This window comes from Pongo abelii, chromosome 9, assembly GCF_028885655.2.
Source record: "Pongo abelii isolate AG06213 chromosome 9, NHGRI_mPonAbe1-v2.0_pri, whole genome shotgun sequence".
NCBI classification, from domain to species: domain Eukaryota; kingdom Metazoa; phylum Chordata; class Mammalia; order Primates; family Hominidae; genus Pongo; species Pongo abelii.
This window is the reverse complement of record NC_071994.2, coordinates 81,525,832-81,548,831: the sequence shown is the minus strand read 5'-3', so window position 1 is coordinate 81,548,831 and position 23,000 is coordinate 81,525,832. Positions and strand designations below refer to the sequence as shown.

General features: G+C 41.1%; 1 protein-coding gene across 3 annotated transcripts in view; it reads left to right on the top strand.

Annotated features, from left to right (window-relative positions):
* The window catches only part of TENM4 (teneurin transmembrane protein 4), a 3,040,222-nt gene that overhangs the window by 2,214,246 nt on the left and 802,976 nt on the right, over positions 1 to 23,000 (top strand). For all 3 annotated transcript variants that reach the window (XM_054526090.2, XM_063711315.1, XM_054526091.2), the window contains exon 7: positions 9,938 to 10,108. The gene's annotated coding sequence lies outside the window, so the exon portion shown is untranslated. The remainder of the gene's footprint in view (positions 1 to 9,937; positions 10,109 to 23,000) is intronic.

Sequence of the window (23,000 nt, the reverse complement as noted above, 5' to 3'; positions counted from 1 at the left end):
TATTACATATATGTATTGCTGGCTCATAGTTATTACCTATGTATATTGCCTGACACATAGTTATTACATATACATATTCCCTGGCCCATGGTTATTACATATATGTATTGCCTGGCACATAGTTGTTCCCTGGCACATAATTATTACATATATGTATTGTCTAGCACATAGTTATTACATACACCACACCTACTGCCTGGCACATAGTTATTGCCAGGACAATGACTATGTTAAACGAGTGACTTCTTACTGCCCATAAAGTTGAATTATATGTGTTGCTATTTAATAGATAAAAAATATATAGTTTATAAAGGGCTTTACCTGGTGTGTATGTGTGTGTGTGTGTGTGTGTGTGTGTGTGTGTGTGTGTATCTTTAGTTAATCCTCTACCAACAATCCAGAGCACAATCACTTTTAGCCTCCAGGCCTTACTGGACATTCCTTTTGTTTGCTGTATGGTTGCTAATGTCAATCACACAAAAAGGCTTGTTAGCTACCAGTGATGTAGGAGATGAGTCTCTGTTGATCATGCTAGTGGTCATTCCGTGATTGAGCATTTAATTAATAACAGTTGATTTCTCTTTAGTTGATTAAGAAGGATATCATTTAAATTTAGTAAAGTGGAAAATTGTGTTTGTGTTTATGGTTTTACTTTCAAAGCCGATTCTCAGGATTTCTTCCCTTTTTTTTTTTTTAAACAAAAAAAGCCCTTTAATGTGCCAAAAATCATAAATAAATATAAGTTAATCAAAAATTATGGTGAGAATTGAAATGTCAACATAGACACAAGCTTCTCGTTTGCTTATTGTTGATCTTAATTAAATACAACATATGTTCACATTTTTAAATTTCATATATATTTTAATCTATTCTTTTCTCAGTTTACAATTTTAGTTTTTATGTTGGGAACTTCTTATCTTATATTCATCACATTTTGAGGATCTTAGTCCCAGATCTTTGTGATCTCAGTTTTCTTCTACCCATTAGTCAAATCTCCTGTGCCTTCCCCCATTTACTCATTCATCCATCCATCCATCCACCCATCCATTCACTCGGTCAGTCAGTCAATGAACACTTCCAGAGCTCTTCTTCTTTCCCAGGTGCTAAACCTGAACTGAGAAAGGCACAGTCATTTGCAGGGAGCTCATACTCTGCCAAACAGAGCAGACCAGGCCTGCTCATGTTTTAGTATCAAAATACAGAACACCGTTTCAATGAGAACATTCACACTGGAAAGCCTCGACACATGCCTGCCTGGTAGATTCAAAGTGCTAATGACATTTGGATGACATTGTACTTTCCCCTTTCTGATGGCATTGCCAAAAACTGCTAGAAAAGTTCTAATTCCAGCCTACTTCCTTGGAGTGCTGAGAGGATGAAAACACATAATGAATTTGAGATGTTTTAAAACCTGTAAAGTTCTGTTCCAGAAAGAGTAATTTCAGCAGCAATACTTGTGAGACTAAACTTTAGAGTTCATTCAGAGTTATAGGCTCTTTTACCTCATAGAGTTGGCTGGGATGGAAAATGTCACCTCCACTTTACAGATGCAAAAAAGAGGATGACTGAGGGACTCTCCCGTAATGCACACTTATCCATTGCTATAATTGATGATAATAATTTCGGGTGTCCCCATTTCCCTGACTTAATCACATGGAGTATTTTAAAGCAGTTCAATGTCTGGTGCATAATAGATGGGCAATGAATGTTCCTTGAAACTGACTTCCACTAGCAGTTTTGAATATCACTCTACAATCCCCACCCTCTCTCCAAGTGATGGGTGTCTTTCTGGAAAGACCATGGAAGAAAGGATTAAAGAAACAGGATGTTTGGCCTCCCCCCAAAACCTGTGATTGTCTGCCATTTACATTGGTATGTCACCATCAGTAGTGACATGGGTGTAATTTTTACTTATACTAGCTTATAACACCATCTGCTTGATGTTGTTAATGATTTACTCTTCAAATTAGAATAGATTCATGACTACTATGATAAATGTCACTCTTGCTCTTGAGTGTTCAAAGGGTTTTTTGTTTTGTTTTGTTTTGGAGGAAGGCAAAGGGTAAAGGGATAGCCAGGAGACAACAGACTGAATCTCTTTATTTCCCCCACTTAGCCTTATCTTCAGGTCTTGGTTTCTGGTTTTGGAGCTGGCAGAAAGAGGATCTCAACATCAAAAGGCAGTGATGTTCTACGCCAAAAGATTCTGGCATGAAACATCCTGGGCTACACTGTCCACACTCACTTGCTCACCCTGGGTTAGTGGAGTGAAAGAAGAGGCCTGAGTACTGCAGAGTAGGGCTGGGGGAAGACTGTCTGTGGAGGAGAATCCTGAGGAATGGAGAGCATCCATCCAGTGCGTGTTGGCCAAAGGGGGCCACCTCAGGATAGGAGATAGGCAAGTAGGTGAATGAGCTTGTGGAAACCTCAGCCCCAAGCAGCAATATCACAGTCCCCAGTGAGCTCTCCATACATGGCTGAGAGCTCAAGAAGCAGCCTCTAGCTACTCCCTGGGGAAAAAATAGGCAACGGCTGGTGGCATGTCAGGGAAGTGATGTCGCAGGCAATGTGTAGGGTATGGGGAATCAGGGATCTAGAATGCTGAAGGGGATATTGAGTCAGATCAATAAAAAGAAGATTGCCTAGAATCTAGGCAATCTAGATCTTTGGCAACAAAAGCAACTGTAGACTCATCTACTGGTGGAGAGAAGTATCCTTTTAGCCCCCTGGTCTGGAGAGCTGACAGCAGGGTCCAGACTCCCTCTGGAACCTCCTGACTGTCTCCATCTGGACTGACACCCTCCATGCCTGAAGCACACCTGCCTACCTGGCCGGCGTCTCCTCTCTCCTGTATTAAATCCCACATTGGGCTGGGCACAGTGGCTCTCGCCTGTAATCCCAGCACTTTGGGAGACTGAGGTGGGCAGATTGCTTGAGCATAGGAGTTTGAGACCAGCCCTGGGCAACATGGTGAAACCCCATCTCTACCAAAAATACAAAAAAAAAAAAAAAATTAGCCAGGTGCCGTGGCACATGTCTGTGGTCCCAGCTACTGAGGTGGGAGGATTTCTTGAGCCCGGGAGATAGAGGTTGCAGTGAACCGAGATCGTACTACTGCACTCCAGCCTGGGCAACAGAGTGAGACTCTGTCTCAAAATGAATCAATCAATCAGTCAGTCAATTCCATATTACCAGTTTCACATCATTTGCTTTTTCATGGTTTACTTTCTTGTTTGTGGGGGAAGACATTCTCCAAAAGCTTTCTGAAACCAGGTACATGAGAGGTAAAAATTTTTGAAGCCTTGAATATCTCAAAATGTTTTTATCCCACCTCACGCATAGAATTCTGAGTTGGAAGTCATTTCTTCAGAATTTTTAAAGTATTACTCCACTGTCTCAGTTTCTAGTGTTACCACTGAGCAGCTGGAAGACTTTCAGATTCCTCAGCTCTTGTCTGAGCTTACTCCTCTCTGGAAACTTCTAAACTCTTTTCTTTGTCCCCAGAGTTGTGAAATCTCACAGTGATGTGTCTTGGGTGGGTGTATTTTTATCCACTATTCTAGGCATTCAGTGGGCCCTTACATCTCGGAACTCATACCGTTCAATTCTGGAAACATTTTTGAATAATTTTATTAATGATTTCTTTACTCATTTTCTGTTTTCCTTTCTGGAACTCCTATTATTTAGATATAGAATCTCCTACGTCAGTCTTCTCACTTACTTATCTTTTCTCTCATACTTTTCACCTCCTTGGTTTTGTTTTGTATTTTGGTTTAATAAGAGATCTCAACCTCATCTTCCAATCCTTCTAATGGGTATAATTTCCCCGAAAGTTTTTCTTTTCACTGTTCTACTCCCTACATGGTTTCCATCTTCCCCAAGTCTCCTTTCTCTGTTTTGGTCTCTGTCTTCCATGCTAGTGGCTCTCTTCAGATATCTGCCTATATTTAAGAACTGGGGATGAGAAGCTGGTTGAGCTTGTAGCTGGGACTTATCACAGTGAATGTCACTGCAGAAGAGGCAACGAAACCAGTGCTGGGAACACCCAGTGTCAGTCCCTTTGGGTCTTCTTGGAATGAGTCAGATAAACTAGACTTTCAGAGAAGATCCTTCCAATACCCTGTGTAGTAGGAAGAATAATGGTCCCCAAAAAGGTCCATGTCCTAATCCTTAGAACCTGTGAATATGTTACTTAACATGTCAAAGGGGACTTTGCAGATGTCATTAAGTTAAGGCTGTTGAGATGCAGATATTATTCTGGATTATCCAGTGGGCTGGATCATCCACTGTAATCACAAAGGCTCTTACAAGAAGGAAGAAAGAGTGGCCGGGCAGGGTGGCTCACGCCTGTAATCCCAGCACTTTGGGAGGCCAAGGCAGGGGGATCATGAGATCAGGAGATCGAGACCATCCTGGCTAACACGGTGAAACCCCATCTCTACTAAAAATACAAAAAAAAAAAAAGTTAGCCGGGCGTGGTGGTGGGCACCTGTAGTCCCAGTGACTCAGGAGGCTGAGGCAGGAGAATGGTGTGAACCTGAGAGGTGGAGCTTGCAGTGAGCCGAGATTGTGCCACTGTACTCCAGCCTGGGCAACATAGCAAGACTCCGTCTCAAAAAAAAAAAAGAAGAAAGAAAAAGGCTCCAAGTGAAAGATGTGATTACAGAAGCAGAGGTTGAAATGATGAAGGGTCATGAGCCAAGGAATGTGGGCCTCCTCCAGAAAAGGCAAGGAAACAGGTTCTCCCTCAGGGCCTCCAGAAGAGACAGCTCTACCAACACCTTGACTTTAGTCATTAAAACTGATTTTAGACTTGTAACCTCCAGAACTGTAAGATATTAAAGAGAAGTCACTAAGCTTGTGGATGTTACAACAGCAGTAGAAACCTCATACAGCCTGTGGTTGGGAGCTGGCAGTGGGATGGTCTTGGCTTTCTACATGTAGATGTATACATACATCATTTGTTCAGTGGGGTGTTGTATTAGTCCATTCTTGCACTACTATAAATAAATACCTGAGACTGGGTAATTTATAAAGAAAAGAGGGTTAATTGGTTCATGGTTCTTCAGACCGTACAGGACGCATAATGCTGGCATCTGCTAGGCTTCTGGGGAGGCCTCAGGAAACTTACAATTAAGGCAGAATATGAAGGGAAAGCAGGCTTGTCTTATTTGGCCAGAGCAGGAGCTACACACTTTTAAACAACCATATCTCGTGATAACTTACTCACCCACTATTGAGAACAGCACAGAGGGGACAGTGCTAAACCATTCATAAGAACTCCACCCCCTTGATCCAATCACCTCCCACCAGGCTCCACCTCTAATATTGGGGATTACAATTCAACATAAGATTTGGGTGGGGACACAGATCCTAATTATATCAGGTGCCTTGCCTCAACTGTACCTGGTGTCCCTCAGCCCAGAGAAATTCTATTGCTTACTGATATGGTTTGGCTGTGCCCCCACCCAAACCTGACCTTGAATTATAATAATCCCCATGTGTTAAGGGTGAGGCCAGGTGGATATAATTGAATCATGGGGTGGTTTCCCCCATACTGTTCTCATAGTTGTGAATTAGTTTCACAAGATCTGATGGTTTTATAAATGGGAGTTCTTCTGCACAAGTTATTTTTGCATGCCACCATGTAAGATGTGACTTTCCTCCTCATTTGCTTTCTGCCATGATTGTGGCAGCCCATACTGAACTGTGAGTCAATTAAACCTCTTTCCTTTATAAATTACCCAGTCTCGCTGGGCGCAGTGGCTCACACCTGTAATCCCAGCACTTTGAGAGGCCGAGAAAGGCGGATCACGAGGTCAGGAGATTGAGACCATCCTGGCTAACATGGTGAAACCCTGTCTCTACTAAAAATACAAAAGAATTAGCTGGGCATAGTGGTGGGCCCCTGTAGTCCCAGCTAATCGGGAGGCTGAGGCAGAAGAATGTCGTGAACCCAGGAGGCAGAGGTTGCAGTGAGCCAAGATTGTGCCACTGCACTCCAGGCTGGGTGACTGAGTGAAACTCTGTCTCTAAATAAATAAATAAATAAATAAATAAATAAATAAATAAGCCAGTCTCAGGTATGTCTTTATTATCAGTGTGAGAACAGACTAATATACTCACCCTCTCCAGACAATAAATCTCCAGGTTTCCCCAGGTAGGGAAGGACCAATCTCCCAGAAACATGAAGCAAGGGAGGGTTCTAGAGATCTGACTGCTCTCCTCTGCTCAGTTCCAGACTTACCAGAAATGCTAATTCCTGAGCCATTTGCAGGCTTGGCAGTAGAAATTAGGTGATTATTGGCTTTCCCCACCACTGACTCAGAATTGGGCTTTCTACAGTCTACTGTCACCTGCCCAAATGCTGCTATTATCTTCTCTCCCATTCTCCCTGTCTTCATCAGATTGTGTCTTAGAAGTCTTCATACTTCCTTCCACCTGATTCTGGGTCCCAGGGGATCTTCTGGGGTAGTTTATGCTCACACCTCCTCCACCTGTCTCTCTCACAATGCTACACTGCCTCTCTACTTACTTGGGAATGTCTCTTCTGAACAGGGTCACCCCACCTACAGCCCTTCCCCCTTATTTAGGCCACACTTGCTCAGAGCCAATGCAGCAGTATGCCCCAAAATGGTTGTAGTCATTGTTAAAATACTGAAGTGCCTCCCTGTTGAGTATGAAAAGCCACTGTTTCTAATCCCCCCAAGTTCCTCTGGCTACCACAGATGCTCCCTGGCTGGGTTAGTTTGCTAGGGCTGCCATAACAAAATACCATAGACTGAGTGGCTCAAACAACAGAAATGTATTTTCTCACTTCTGGAGGCCAGCAATCCAAGATCAAGGTACAAGCTGGGTTGGTTTTGGCTGAGGCTTCTCTCCTTGGCTAGAAGATGACTGACCTCTTTCTGCCTCTTTGCATGGTCCTGCCTCTGTGCATGCCCACCCCTGGTGTCCCACTGTGTGTCCTAATCTCCTCTTATAAGGCCACCAGTAAGATTGGATTAGAGCCCATTCCAAGGGCCTCATTTTACCTTAATTGCCCCTTTCAAGGCTCTATCTCCAAATACAGTCACATTCTGAGATACTGGAGGTTAGGGCTTCAACACATGAATTTGGAGGGGTCACAGTTCAGCCTGTAATACTGGCCTTCTCTGATTCAGGCCTGGGACTCTCATTGCCCCATGTCCCCACCATACTTATACTCACATATCTGGAATAGCAGCTCTGAACCTGTCACGTTCTTAATTTCTCACTGCAAGCCTGGGCTATGAAACCAGTCCTGCCAAGGCAGCCACAGCCCCAGGCCCCCTGCCTGGAAGCATAATGGGAAACCATGAAGCTGTTTGTGTTTCATGTCATATTTTTATGTCCCAACTGCTAAAAATATTTTAAAATAAAAATGAAAACAATATATACTGTACACATATATTGTATATGACTTGAAAATAAAAATTCTTATTTGTTCCCTTGAAGATTTGGCCTACTTCTGTTTACATTTTAGGATTCAGTTAGTAAAGACAGTAAAAAAATCTTTGGACAATGACCGTTCATAGCCTATTTACATAAGCTTTTAGAAAAGGCTACAGAGGATGGAAAACCTTCATGAGGAAGCGTATTATCGTGGATCAAAGCAGAGATTTTGGAATCAGACAGGCCTGCATTTAAATTCTGCTTCTGCTTCTTAATAATTATGTGACCTTGAGCAAACTGCTGAACCTTTTAGTTTCCTCATTTATAATAATACCGGGCTCATGTGGCCACTGTAAGAAACAAGTGGGATAATGTACACCCAGCATCCACACAAGGTCTGGACAATAGAGTGGGTGGCTCAAGAAATGGAGGCTCCCTCCCCTCTCCCCCTGGAACCACAGGCCTTCAGAGAGGTGTACACTCCCACCAGTCAGAACCCCTCCTTTCATCCCATCCCCAAAGTGGCACCTGGGCCCTGATCTCATACTGTTCTTGATAAAATCCTTCATCCCCTTTCACCCAATGAAGAGAGTTTGTGCAAATCCTATGTTAATAGATCCCTTTGACCAATTCACTTGGCACGTTTTACAATTGAAAGACTGACAGCTTCCCTCAGCCTTTCTCAAGGGGCCCTGGGGAGGGTCTGGAAACCTCTCAGAGATTAACTTCTGCTTCCTCAGCCCCTCCAACTAGCTCCCTGTGAGCCGAGGGAGATTCACCCCTGTGCTTCACCCCTTTTCCCCACCCCACCCCCAGAGTAGGTAAAGGCAGACTTGCTGACAAAGTTTCGAAAATAAATGTAGAGGAGGAGGAGGAAAAACGTGAACATTACAGAGCCCCACGCCGCCTTTGTTAATCTCACATCAGTGACCTCACTTAGTCTTCCCAACCCCCCAGTGTGGTCTACATCATTGGAGGAGACTGAGATTCAGAAAGGTTAATTAACCAGCGCCAAGTGGCAGAGTGAGATTTGAGGCCATGTCAGTGAGACTGAAGCCAAGCCCAGTATTCTTTCCAATGTTCCCAGCTGCAGCCTGGGACCTCAGCTCTCCCTACAATCTCCCACCTTACATTCCTCTGCCCCTCTCTTAGGGCATCCATCATGTTCTTGGATTAGATTCCTTGAGGACAGACAGGTCTTCTGTCTTTGACTTGTTCAGGACAGGAGGGGTGCCTGATTCTTTATTTTCTTTCCCCCACAGTGCCAAGCACATCGTAGGCACTTAGGATGTGTGTGGAACATGAACCGATGAAGAGTTAAATAAATGAGTGCATAAATAAATGAACATATAAGATAACAGACAACATATCTATGAATAAACGAACTTAGAAGTGGTTGACTGGATGTGGGGATAAATGGATGGATGGATGGATGGAGGAACAAGCACTTGTAAGAAAAAGTAAATGAGTTTTTCTCACATAGGCAAAAATGAGTGCATACACATTAATCAAGTGCATGGATTGCATGGATGTAGTAATAGGCAAATGAATGAATATGTCAATGAATGATAATGTAAATGAACATGTAAATTAATGAGTCAATAAATACATATATGAATGAGTAATATTAAGTGGGCAAATGAACACATGAGAGTGAATGGATAAATTAATAGGTAAATGCACTCATGCAAGGAGGAATGAATGAATGAATACATGAATGGACTGACGAATGCATACATGCAGCAATGAATGAATAGCTGAGTGAATGAGCCAACAAATGAGTGAATGAAAGCCCTCTCTATTTTCCCAGATGACACCACCCCCTAAGCACGCCCTGTAATCAGAAAGCACAGGATTCAGAGGGCCGACTGAGATTCCAGGAGACAGTATTCAAGTAGGTGCTAGAGGTCTGGGGTGGGATTAAAGATTAGGGCCCAACTGTGCATAGACTGCATGTGCTGGAGTCCCCTGTAGTATCTGCCACATCTCCTAAGAACCAGACACGGAGGTGGTTGTCAGGAGCCCACTGGCTCCAGCAAGTGAGAATTACGGGTCATTCCTCCAGGGAGCCTCCAGGCACAGGGAGTCCTATTCTACCCAGTGTTCCCTTTGTCCTACTCTCTATATTCCCACCCAGAGCCCCACTCCACACCAAGGCCAGAGCATAAGCAGGCAACCACAGACAAGGAAATTAATTCTTAGCATCTAAGAACAGCCTCCTTTAATGAAGAGGCTGCTGCAATATCTTTGCAACAAGCAGCAACCCACATGTTTGATTACAACAGGTTGAGCCATTCCACACTCCCCAGTGCCAGGGCTCAGGGAAAGAGGGAGGAAAAACAACAAAACCTAAGCACTAAGCAAGAACGCACACTTTCTGACACAACCAGCCTGTGGTCCTGGCTCTGTCCAAGTTGAAAGAGCTATAGCATTTCTTGCCAAAGAGCTCAGCCTCTTAACTCTTCTTCCTGCCCATTGCTGAGCAATGCTTTTCTTTGCTTCTTTTTTTCTTTTTCCACTTCAGAATCAGCCACGATGGGTTTTGAATGACTGACACCTTCTCCCTTCTCAGCCCTGGGAGCCGATTTGGTCAGGATTGTGGCAAACCGGTATTTCAGGTCCCCTTGGCAACCCCCAGTGCCCCGTCTCCTGAGGATTGAGCTTCTAAGGGACTGCGAGGAGACAAGACTTCTGGGTGAGCATCCACACCTTCCTCTTTGTTTCTTTGCTGCCACATTCAGCCTAGGTCGCTGTTTCAAAGAGAGGAGAAGTTGGTTGGGAGGAAAGGCTGTCCTGGAAGTTAGGAATGGCACATAAAAATGAACACACTATGCTGTGTTCCTGCTGCTGGGGGGAGAGGGAGCAACATGAAGATTCCTAGGAATGACAACTTACCATTTTCAATTTTCACCCTTGTCATTGCTTGTCTTATGATGCAACCTTAGAGTAATATTTGCCACTGGACGATGGGGTGCCTTTTTGGCCTGAGACGTTTGTCAGCCATTGAATTAATCATCCCAGCTTTCCACTTGCACCAGAAGGATTTGTCCCTGCTCACAGCTGGGGATGAGCTGGAGGGGAGGGGACCTGCGCAGCCTATGTGCTATCTCAGAATTGTGGAGACAGTGCAATGTTTAGTGTAGCATGTTTCATCTCTGCCCCTGGTTTCCTTTTTCCATGAAGAATTGCTTAAAAATTATGTATTTTTTTTTCAAAAAGGGCTGTGAACACAGCACCAGAAAGGTCTACATAACTATCCACCCTCATTCCAGAATTCAACTTTGGGATTTGTTTGCGGAAGGGGGTACAGAGGGATAAAGGCATCAGGAGAAAGACATTGGTCTTGGTGACTAACTCCAAACAACAGCCACTGACAAAAACAGTGATGTGCAAATTACTGATTTTTATTGGACACTTTGGGGAATATAGTTGTTTGTCAGGAAATGAAAGGGAATGTTTGCGCTTATAAAATTATATGGAAAATCAATGTGGTGTTAAGTATATTTTTCAGTTATTTGAGTCAAGGACTGCTCTCAAGCCAATTCTAGCAAGCACTAAGGGAGATAGAGACTTCCTGAAGCCCAGCCAAGGGGCTGAACAGAAAGGCCAAGCTGTGGTTCATTGCTGTTCTCTGTCACTTGGGGAAATGCCTGGGGTGGGTGTGAAGGGACTTCTGGAGCCATGCAAAGTTGCAAATGTGGATGTTATACCTTCATTATTAACAGCAATGCTCAGGACTGTGCTAAACAGAGCACTCTGAAGTCTAGACCTATTTCCAGTTTTCCTTTTCTTGTGCTCCAACCCAGGGATTCTAAGTACTGAGCCCCTGTCACAGGTGGGGTGATCCCTCCAGGAGCTGGGAATTCATAAAAGCATGCTGCAGGGGAGGAGAAATGGGAGAAAATGGAAGCCCCACCTTGGCTCAGTGGTTCAAGAGATGCCTGTCATTAGTAGAAGTGGGGTGTTTGGTGCTACTAAATGGACCTGTGGTTCTGTCCATCCCTGGGCCTTGGACAAGGATATGAAGGGAGAGTGCAGAACAGCCAGGGCCTCTGCCCCTTTGGAAAGCACTTGACACTGCACCCTTGCTGGGGGTCTTTGACATGAAGGAATTAGTAAGAGTAAGATGCTGAGCAATCTACACAGAGCTCTTAGAAGATGAAAAATTAATGGTCAAGAAGCTACCAACAAAACTCACCTGTGACTATAAATCTTTACCAGTTGATAATGTGATTACTTTTAAGACACTGAATTGGGAGCCTACAGTCTTCACTGCCATTCCTTCACTGTGTAACCCAAGGCAAATCATTGGCTTCTCTGGGCTTTGCATCCCTTTGTCCATGTACTTTCTTTTGACTGGGTCTTGCTCTGTCACCCAGGCTGGAGTGCAGTGGCAGGATCTTGGCTCACTGCAACCTCCCCTTCCTGGGTTCAAGCAATTCCCCTGCCTCAGCCTCCAGAGTAGCTGAGATTACAGAAGCCTGCCACCAGGCCTGGCTAATTTTTGTATTTTTAGTAGAGATGGGGTTTCACCGTGTTGGCCAGGATAGTCTCGAACTCCTGACCCCAAGTGATCCACCCACTTCAGCCTCCCAAAGTGCTGAGATTACAGGCGTGAGCCACTGTGCCTGGCCTCCATGTACTTTCTTATAAGGAGCTTCTTAAAACCTTGTTCCTCTAAATTCTGTAATTTTATGATGAGGGATTCTTATTGACTAGTGGAGATCACAGCTCAGTGGATAAAGATGGGGCCTGGACTGAGAGGGGGGCAAACTTTGTTTGTCGCTTACTAGGTGTATGTTGTAGGCAGGTCACTTAGCCTTCCTATGCTTCCGATTCCTCATTTGAAAAATAAGTTTTTGGTTAATGTGTTGGTTGATTGGTCTTTCTTCCATCAGTAGAGTTGTGGTGAGAATATAATATACAGTAGTACACGCCAAATAGTGAACACAGGGCCTCCACCACAGATACATGCTAGCTGTTGATGTTACAAAAGGGGGTGAAGAAAACTACTTTCTGTTAAGTACTCATTTTTTTTTTTAACTTTTATTTTAGGTTTAGCGGTACATGCGCAAGTTTGTTCTATAGGTAAATACTGTGTCGTGGGGCTTTCGCCACCCAGGTAACAAGCATAGTACCCGATAAGTAGTTTTTCAATCCTTTCCATCCTCCCTCCCTCCACCCTCAAGTAGGCCCCAGTGTCTGTTGTTCCCTTCTTTGTGTCCGTGCGGACTCAGTGTTTAGCTCCAGCTTGTAAGTGAGAACATGTGGTATTTTGTTTCTAGTCCTGTAGAACACAACAGATTTTAACAGTGTCCTACTGCTGAGACTTACAGGAATGGTCACAAAAATAAATAATAAATTCCAACTAATTATTATCAAAGACCAAAATAATCCCTTTGTAACTGCAAAATAGATCCAATCAAGGACTACATTAAAAAGATAGTCACAGCAAAAAAACCCAGAAAAACAAACAAACAAACAAAAAAACACTGGCATTCCACTTTTATCTTTTCCACTATGCATCAGTTTCATCATCTGTGAAATGGGGGAATAATGACCAAGAACTATTGAAGAGTTACTTGTTGTAATATCTACAAAAGAGCTTTCACACAGTGCTTGAGGCACTAGATAAATAGTGCCAGTTATTATGCTGACATTATTTGAAATTTCTGATTTAGAAAATACAGATCAAAGTATAAACAAAACCTAACGCTGTTTTTAACATAACTTCCTTGAGACTTGGGCTCTGTTTTCTCCACAAGAAAGTTTCTCAGTGCCTGTCTTCTTTCATTTACTCATTCACTCATTGTTTTCTAAAGTGATGAGTGGAGATAAATGAAAATATTATCTAGATTTTACTCAAGTATTACAAATTTCTCAAGGCTTTAAATTGTTTTGCAAACACTATCTCCAAATGTTACTGCTCGTTTCAGCAACAGAATCTCCTTGCCAGAGAGCAGCGAGATTTGGGGGTGAACTCTCTCTGGCTGACAGGACACAGCTGGCTGTGACTGTGAAGTATGGCAATTTTAGGCCCAAAGAAGTCTTACAAAGTATTTGATAATACAAATGAGAACCACAAATCCCTTAAAAATACAGGCCATGATTGGCCTCGTTCTTATTTCTATTAGTGTTGAAATAGATCCAATAAGATGCCTTCAGAGCCTCAAACTAATGGTAAGATTCTATGCCTCATTTCGAAGCCCAAGGATATGAGTTCATGTGCATACAGATTAAGCCAAAGTTTCCAAAAACAGAGTATAAGATATTCTAAAATATTTTAAAATATATTTATCAAAGTTAGATGATAAAAATACCTCTGCCTGGTACATTATTTTCAAATGCACTTGCAATAGTATTTGCTCATCAATTCTGTCCTGTGGATTTCTCTGTGAACCTCTGGTAGGAGTTGCTTCCTCCTTCATGTGCAAGGAGACAGTATTGTGTGCTTCCCCCAACCCCACTCACTCACTCACTAACTCACTCAGTGAATTACAAATCCCTTATATTATGTTGATTTTTCCTCCAATGCAAAAACATTAAGGAACAACAGTTCAGGTTATTTCTTAGCTGGGTGCAGTGGCTCACACCTGTAATCCCAGCACTTTGGGAGGCTAAGGTGGATGGATCACTTGAAGCCAGGAGTTCGAGACCAACCTGGCCATCATGGTGAGACCCCGTCTCTACTAAAAATACACAAATTAGCCAGGCATGGTGGTGGCTACCTGTAATACCAGCCACTCAGGAGGCTGGGGCAAGAGAATCACTTGAACCTGGGAGGCAGAGGTTGCTGTGAGCCGAGATCATGCCACTGCACTTCAGTCTGAGCAGCAGAATGAGACTGTCTCAAAAAAAAAAAAGTTATTTCTTTAGAAACAAAATATGTTATGATATCAATTATGAGGAGGAAATAGGACCAAAAACAAATAAATAAAAATACCATTCTAAGGGTAGAAATACTATAAAATTTGAATTGTGGTCATCTTTACCTGGTAGAACTATCATTTTCTTGTCTCTACTTTTCTGTACTTTCTAAATTTTCCATGATATACATACATTACATTTAAGAAAAATATTTTCATATTTTTAAAAGAATTGTTATATAAAGTAAAGGTGCTTTTTTAGAACAGCATGTTTCTACTCATCCAAATAGTAACTAACATTTCACTTTTGTGGTAGCAAATGTCTCAGGTGCATCATACCTGACTTTTAAGCAAGTATTCAAAATGCGTTTTACAGTTTACTACTTTCATGGTATGCTGACAATAACCAGGCATGCTCTGATTGGCTTAGCTTAACTTTAGCTCTGCGTTCAGGCTTAATTCTAGGAGGTTCATATCCCCAGACTCTGACTCAGCAGCTAAACTATGTGATGGACTCTGTGTGCAGAGTTGTTCAGGGAAGGAGTCTGTGTTTAGACTTGCTTGGTGGGCCTTCAACACAAGCTGCCCAGATATTTTTTTTCTTATTTATTAATAACATTTGTTGGAATTCTTTTCTGATTATTAAGGCAATGCACGTTCATCATAGAAAACATTGAAGTTAAATGGAAAGGAGAAAATAAAACACCCACAATACCATATTTCCTCCACCAAGAAATAATCACTGTTGCACACTTATGAGCTTCCTTCCTCTTTGTGGGTATGTTTATAGGAGACATTTTAAGCAGCTAAGATTATATTGTATATACGTGTATGTGCCTATGTATGTATACATATGTCATGTTTTCTAATGTCATTACAACTATTTTTTACAACAATTTTTGTGCATGCATAGTAATACATGTACCATTATTTACTGAACCAATTCTTTTTCCTGGACATTTCAGTTCTCTACCATTCCAACTTTTGTTAATATAAATAATGCTGTGATAAACATATATAATTAATGTTTCTGTCTTTGATTATTTCCTTAGCATAGATTACTAGAATTGGAATCAGTAGGTCAAGGAACATCAATATTTTAAAAACCTTTTATAGTCAAAGAAATGCAAAGTTGAACAGTAATGAGAGGTGAATTTGTGTATATCAAATTGAAAAAACATTTCTCACATTACAAACATTAAGAATTATTTTTCTTTTTCACCTTTGACATATTGATATACAAAAACTAGTTCTCTAATATTGTTTTAATTTTCATTTCTTTGATTATTAGTGAGATAAAACTCTTTCATGTTTATTGGCTGTTTGTCTTTACTCTTTTATGAATTTTCCGTTTATGCCCTTTGTCCATTTTCCTACTAATTTTTTCATCATTTCATAAAAGATCCATCTTTATGAAAGATATTAGGTCTTTGCCACTCTATTAAAAATATTTTCTCAGTGTTATTTGCCTTTTATTTTTTAATGAATGTTTTGGTGTACAGAAATTTAAGTCTTACGTAGTCAATCTATTGATATCTTTCATTATGTTTTCTTCCACTTATCATCCTTAGAAGTACCTCCTTATTCAGAGATCAGAAACTTACTTTCAGCATCTTTGAGTTTGTTTGTTTGTAATATTAAAATAGGGTGTGACCTGTGGCAAGGGACAAAATTCTGTGAATTTTGTCAGGTAGCTAGGGCTTCAAGAGGCTCTTTCTACCTCTTGCATCATTAGAAGAAATTGAGCATTGGCTTTCCACGGTGCCGAGTGGGTCTGGAGGCATAGGCACAGCACAGAGTAGCAAGCTGCAATCTGCTAAAAATCCAGAATAGGAATTTTTTTTAAGTAAGTAGTCATGGGGGTTTCAACCATCATGTAGCAAGTGTAATTCTAAATGTTAGTGACTGGGAAGTCCCATGGCAGCAGGGCCTGGCCTCCACAGATGCGGGTCCTAAAAAGTAAGTCTGAGAAAATATATCTGTGTGTTCTCCTTCAGTGAGAAAGGAGAAATGTGGCTGTGGTCTCAGGTGGCAGATATGAAACTAAATGATTCCGAATTAGAGCTTTGCTCTGGGTCACATCTGACAACTCGATTTTCTTCTGTCATTTTGAGGCAATGGTTTTTAGCTTGGAGCTCTGTCAACAGTGAATTCTGCATAGAGGAAGAGATCAGAGTCCCAGACCAGTATATTAGAGGGAGGTGGTGGAAAGAATACGGGCTTTGGAGCTCTACAGACCAGAGTCTAACACTTTGCTCTGCCAGCTCCTAGCCATGTGGCTTTGAGCCTTAGTTTCCTTTCCTATAAAATGGAGACAATCAGAGTCAGCCTTCGTGGTTACTGCGAACAGTACAATGCCTCACACATAGCGTACTCTCAATGCATGGATGCTTTGAAAACTAATTGATTTGAGAGTGTCTTGAGGGTCCTAGGTTAAAAAAGCAGAGGATCCTGTTTGCCAGTCCACCCAAGAGGGTTCTCATGTGCCACCAAGCTACAGGGACTTAATTTGTCCAAGATAAAAATCAAGAGACCTGATTTTGGCCCGAAAAAGGATTTGTTTGCTTCAAATTGATGAACTTATATGAAAATCTAACAATGGTTTAAAGGTAGAATTATATCCTGTGGTACATTTAATAAAATAATTGAAAAAAGTAAAATTACAGGAAAAAAAGAAGTGTCCTGGAAAATCAGGCATGCCTTCATACACAGTATTCAGTGCCCTTCACATTGGAAACTCTTCAAACCTTCTTAGAAGGCAGCCCTGTTTTTAATTGACCTGCATATTATCTGGGTATAGCTTGCACATGTGATAATACTGATTCAATAAGTTGCTATAAAGAGTTGCTTTATTTTGGGAGGCATTTATTATCACTTCTTTAAACTTATGTTTAAAAATCTCTGTGGCTTTATATATTAGGTAGAATTAAATAAGAATAAAATAATGGCAAAGCTAAACTGCAGCTCTTTATTGAGTAGCTAGCTAGGCACCAGGCACTGTGCTAGTTCCTGAGACAGAAAAAGGAGAGTGTGGAGATGGTAGCAGGAAGGGAGTACAATGGCACGAAATCCATCAGCTTTGCCATTGGGAGTTCAGTTATTGGGGAAAAACATATAAATGTGAATATCTCAATGGTGATGTTAGAACCAAGTAAAACTTCAGTCCCTCCACCTCCTTTTGAGCACTTTAAGAAATAGTATTATTACCCTTAAGTATTTATGAATTTGAATTATATGACACATGTGAAAGGCAGTACATAAATTTAAAAATCCAAATCCAAGACCTTTTGAGTCACTGCCTCAAGGTTTAGATCTTTGAAAGTACAAGACCTTCAGAGTGTCAAAGAGGGAAGCCATAGGGATGGCACCCAGGTCAGCCCCCTTACTCTATTAATGCAGCAGCCAGGGTGCCCAGGAAGTCTCTGACTCCCAGTGCTCCTCACTCCAATCCTGGGAAGAGCACCCTTGATACCCATATGCCTACAGCAAGTGGGTGGGGAGGCTGTGAAGAGCCGAGACCTGAACTCCACCTGTTCACTCTGTGTAACCTACAAGAAGTTACATGTTCTCTCGGATCCTGAGTTTTGTCATTTCAAAACAGGGACAATAACAATCCCTGAAGACAGACATCCAGGGATGCTGGGAGGAACAAATGAGAGGATGTCTGTGAGAGATCCTTGAGAAGAGAGCTTCAAACGCACGTACACTTAAGGCATTGTTAAAACGACAAAGCAGGGGATAGGGTCCTTGGCACACATCAAATACTCTGGTTTCAAATTATCCATGAGTCCTTCCAAGTCATGCAAAAGCATCTAGTTTTTTTATGTTTCTGTGCATTTCTAAATAGCAAATGAGGTAGAGAAAGCTCCTATGTGGTTGACAGATCTTTACCTGATGCAGTAGACCAGCACCATAAACAAATTTGAGTCTAAATAAAAGGAAAAGTATCATTTGAAGGAGGAAAAAAATGGATATTTCTTAGAACACTAAAGGTATATGTCACATTGTTTCCACGCCCTTGGCAGCTGGAGAAGCCCTTTGTTCGTCTGAGAATAGAAAAATGTATTATGTGTAGGTTTACTCATAAAATTAACATGTTAGGCATACTAAGTTTAAAGGTGCCATCTATTCACACAGTGTTTAAACATTTAGTAATTTAATTTACTTTAAAAAATCTTTAGTGTGGTCACGAACACCTGAAGGAGTCCTCAGCTCCTTGTCTGTGGCCATTTGGGAGCAGTTTGCAGAAACCTGAGCCCACCAGAAAGCGCCAGCGCTATAGGAAAAAAAAAAAAAAAGCCCGGATCTTCTGGATTTTGTGTTCTCACAAGTGTCAAGCAGATTCAGAAATCACTGATTTTAACAAATGGTGCAGTGGGGGTAAAGTGGAAGAAAAAACGTCTTTTCTGGAGACAACTTTTGCCACATGGAATCTAGTCCAATCAACCTCGCTCAGAAATATATGTTTCTTCCAACACATCGTTTCAATTCATACTTCCACCATCCCTATCCCACCCTCATCAGAAAATCTAGCAGCATAGAAATGCTTCCATATGCTAGAGGCTGGGTTCCCCAATTTTGCTGAGGGGGAATGAAGAAAAATGTAGTTGAGTAGCCAGCTTGCATAGAGGAGTAAGCACTTTGTTGCAGCACATATGGATTGAGTAATAGCAGCCCTCAGAGTTCACCATAAATAATTTTGCAAGCCTGCAGGCCTCGGCTCACTGCTTATTGAGGTTTTGCCACAAAGTGGCCTATTAGCATGGATTTAATTATAATTTACATAGGTCATGGAAATAATCCTAGACCATGAAAATAAGGCTCAAAGATTCTGAATTTAGAAATATTTAAACTGGGAGTCCACGTATGGCGGACAGAGTTTGGCATCAGAAACACTGGAATCTAGTCTCTGCTCTCTGAATCTAGCTAATTGAGTGATCTTGGACCAGCCGCCACATCTCTCTGGGTCTCAACTTTATCAATGAATTGTGGAGATAATAGTAAAAATATCTACATCACAGAATTAAATGAAATTGAGTCAGCAAAAAGCACTTTGCCACCTGTCCAACACTAAACAGATATCTATGCTGTTGTTGATATAAAATGGAGAGTCCACAAGTACATTGCAGAGAACTAGTTTTAGAGCCAGACTTTCTGAGAGTCACTCTTGATTCCAATTCCTTGTGTTACATTCAGATTTTCTGGCTCTTGGCTTCTGTTTTGTCATCTGTAATATTGGGTCATCAACAACTCCTATTTCACATTGCTGAGATATGCATATGGAAGAATCTGCTAACTGTGAACCACTCCAAAGGGACCATGTCTACATTTGCTCTACATGGATCCTCATTCCTTAGCACAGTCATTGGTATGTTGTAAATACACCACAAATATATATATATATACACACACACACATACATACATATACATATGATTATTTTTATGTTACATATTGTCTCAGAACTCAGGGCAGGGCCAGGTAATATGTTGTTTCCAACTGTAAATCTCTCCAGTTCAGGATTAGGCAAGTTATTACTTGTTTTATCTCTCAGTGGCTGTTTCTGTCATTTCTTTTCCATGCTCAGATTTGGAAATGTAATCAGAGAGGGGAGGGAATACTTTTCCATGCCAGCCTCATGATTTGCCCAGACATACAGCTACTAAGTAGTACAGACAGAAGTGGAACTCAGGTCAGGTTAACATAAAGCTCTCCTCTTTCTCCGTTCATGAATGCATTTAACAATCTGAAAGTTCAACTATTGCCAGAAGAAGCCCAACACAGATAGGTGCCAGAACTGGCTGCCTTCATTTATGAGCGTAGCGCCCACTGGAGGCAAAAATGAACACTACTCTTGGATTTCAGTACTCTGGCTTACTCTAGATAGTTAGGAATTATAATCATGTGTTATTTTGCGTGGTTGTAGGTAAACAATTCTCCGTGGCCCAGTCTTGGGAAATTATTTTAGGGAAAATTCAAATACCTGTCTTAAACATCTGAATCATTCTACTACAATAATTTTCTAATAAAAATATTTATTGGTAGAAAAAAATTACTAAGCCCTGCCCCTGCACTTAACAAAATCTATGACAAGCCTTCTAAATAGATGCTGTTCTCAATTTGATACTTCCAAAGACATCTTAAGAGGAAATAATCAAATCGCCAAACTTCCTCCAGCTCTACCCTCTGGCAAATAGGTCCCATTTTTTCCCCCTTTTACCCCCAGCCTTAGACATATTTGTTGATCTAACTAGCAAAGTCAAAATAGTTCTTTTCTTTAGATAGCTCTGCCAACTTCACTAGGAAAGCATGTTTGGGAGGTTTCTACATTAGCCATTGGTTTTCTTCTACAGGAGATAAAAAGAAAATTCATTTATTGTCACACGTGGGTTTTCACTTTAAAATGTGCTGCAAGCAACTGAACATCATTTCATTTTATCTAATTAATGGCTACCATGGGTTAAGTACAGCATGCTGCTTAGAATTCTGTGCATAGGATAATTACTACAGATACATATACAAAATATTATTGATACATATAGTAATGGGAGTTTTTACAATATTATGCTTTTAAAGCCTTTTAGGAATACCATGGTCATGTCTAGTAAAGAGCAGTGTGAAATTAGAATTTTAAAATGCTAATATGGGTATCACATAAAGCTGAGCATTAACCCTTGTCCATGGCGGATAATATTAGATTCATCGTTATCCTACTGTTCTACCTTGACTAGATTTGTTCATGTGTCTCAAAATTTATTTATTAAGCATGTGCTAGGCATTAGACACACAGTAGTCAATAAGACAGGCACCTGCCCTCCTGAAGTTTGTGGAACTGCAGGGAAGACTAATGTTGAATAAACAGCTACTGGCAATGCTGAATGTTATTTTCTTTAAAGGCAAGTATACCAGTCAAAATTAAATATTCTCTTTTTCTGAGGCTGTTACAAATACCATTTTCTGGACATATGCTCCTTCTCTGCCTAGAATGTCTGGCTTGGCTTCCCTGTGAAAGGAATCTTGGAGACAAACATGTTGTCCCGTGTGTTCCCTGACCCCCAAAGCAGAATTAGGGTCTTTGCTGCACTGTGTTCCCAGAACATGATTCAAGCCCTGTTATTAAGAGGCTGTTTAGTGCCTTTTAAGGGATTTGGCCCTGAAGTCAGGCTCCTTGGATTTGAATCAAAGCTCTTCCACTTGCTAGCTATGTGGCTTTAATAATTAAATTAGCCTCTGGCCTCCACTTCCCCATCTGCAAAATGGAAATTTATAATAGCATATAACCCTTAAGATTGTTGAGAGGACTAAATAAATTCATCAACTAAAAAGCACTTAAAACAATGCTGGGCATGAGTATATGCTTAATAAGTGCTGGCTCTTGCTATCATACCACTAATTAATACTTTATATTTAGATTGGAATTATGCGCTTAACATGAAACCCTCAATTTACTCATCCCTCCATTTCTAGCACTTAGCACAGGGTTTGGCACACAGTAGGTGCTCATATAATATTTGCTAAATTACTACAATTATGGTGAATCCTCATAACCATGACACACAGGGCCCAGATCAAGGAAACTTGGGTCAACGCCATTCTAGGAACTTGGCTTATGCCCCGTATATGATTTTGTTCCATTTCTTGGTGAATTACCAGTAAGAGGAAAAAAAGTACCTGTATCTTTTGGACAATCTCTTGATGTGCTCCTTGGCTCTTTTATTTAAATGCATGTTCTCCTTGGATTCCTTGGATACCATAGAAAATAACTGACATTTCTTTAGATTCAGTCAACACATTCTTTGAATGAACAAACAATATCATGCCTCTCTTATTTTAATTATGCCAAGCTGCATGTATGAGAGTCCTACAACACAATGCAATTTTATTTTGTCAAGTGCCTTTCATCTCAAGCTGCATCCCTGGCATTCAAGTTAAATAATAAATAATACAGCACAAGGTGTTTAGGGAGGAGGAGAGTTAAAGGACCAAAACAAAGGAGGAAAGCTATGAGAACAGAGAACCTATAATCAGATTTTTCAGGACCTCCAGCTCTCTGTCCAGTTGTGATTGTTCAGTAACATTTCAGACAGAATAACTGAAATGGGGATGTGGTTTAGCAAATGGCTTAAACAATGGTTTTGATTTCATGGTGATGACACAGTTGCACTGTATTTGTCGTGCTGCTTTGGAGCTCTTTATGTACCATGCAGTGCTTTCTATTTAGAAGAACATGTCTCAACAGACAAAATGCTGTCCCCCTCTGTATTGTCAGAAGAGAATTGAAATGGCAATGGAGAGTTCTGATGGGTACTGCGGAGTCCATTCATGTCTGAGAGTAAGAGAATGAGAGACCTGATACTGAAATGATGAGAATTAACATTTATTGATACTCACTGCATGCCAGGCATTATTGTATGTGCTCCAAATACTTTTATTTCAGGGGGTTAGCAAACTATGACCCATAGGCCAAATCCACCCGCAGCCTGTTTTTGTATAGCTTGAGAGCTAAGAATGTTTGCATTTTTAGAAGATTGTTTAAAAAAAGGAGAGAAGAGAAGTAATAGATACAGGAAGAATATGTAACACAGATCTTATATGGCCTGCAAAGCCTAAAATATTTACTTTCTCTTTTTTTACAGAAAAGCCTGCTGATCCCTGCTCTGTCTCATTAATACAGCCCATGCAATGATGTGAAAATTTTATTATTCCCATTCTATAATTTGT